An 888-nucleotide genomic window follows, 5' to 3' on the forward strand; every position below is an offset into this window, starting at 1 on the left:
TCCCCCGCGGGCCGGGGGTCGGCGCCGGGCTGGGGAGGGGGCGGGCCGGACGCCTGCGATTGGCCGCGGCCGCACCTGGGGCGCCGGGCGCCGCCGCCCCCCAGCTGTTGGGAACAGCTGCTTCTCTCCCGGCTCGGCGCGGCGCTGGGTCGCCGGGCTTGGGCTTTGGAGCCGGCCCTGGGGTAGGGCTGGGGATAGCCGGAGGCGGCCTTGCTCTCAGCGTCGCCCGCTCTAACCCGTCAAAGTCCTGGGGACTCCGCGCGGCCCCAGCCGAAACCCAGGGCGCGGGGACTGCGCCCGAGGAAGGAGATGCGTTGCTTTCCAAATCGAAAACGCGAGCTCTTTGCGTTCGGCTACGGTGACAAGGCCTGCGATCTGGACAGATGAGCTGGGGCCCAGAGGCCTGGGGCAGTTCTCTGAGAGGCCAGTGCCCTCCCAAGCGCCGAAGGCCACGGAGCTTGGACAGGAATACGCGAGTTGGGTTATCTGGGGTCGAGAGTGAGAGGGAGAGCCACCCCAATCTTCTTTGACCTCCCCAAAAGCCGGTGCTGGGGACACCAGCGAGGCAGAGCCAGAAGGAAAAAAAAGGTCTAGGCTTGGGTGTGCTGGGTAGAACCATTAGCTTTAATTGCTCAAGGCCCAGCCAACCTAAGTAACCATAGACACTTCAGTTTATCAGACACCGCCTTCTCTTTCAGAGGACCATAAAATAGTACTTTGGTTCCACAGTCACCAAATTTATGTTTCCTCCCTAACTAATTCCTCTCTAACTGTTGGGGAAGGTTGGTACAGATTTCTTATAAATTCTCTCCCCCCCCCTCGCCCCCTGCCCTCCCTAAGCACAGAATCTGTTTCCTTCTGTTTGAATTGCAAGAATATTTAATGACT

The sequence above is a fragment of the Pteropus vampyrus genome, unplaced genomic scaffold (genome assembly GCF_000151845.1).
Source record: "Pteropus vampyrus isolate Shadow unplaced genomic scaffold, Pvam_2.0 Scaffold80, whole genome shotgun sequence".
Lineage (NCBI taxonomy): Eukaryota > Metazoa > Chordata > Mammalia > Chiroptera > Pteropodidae > Pteropus > Pteropus vampyrus.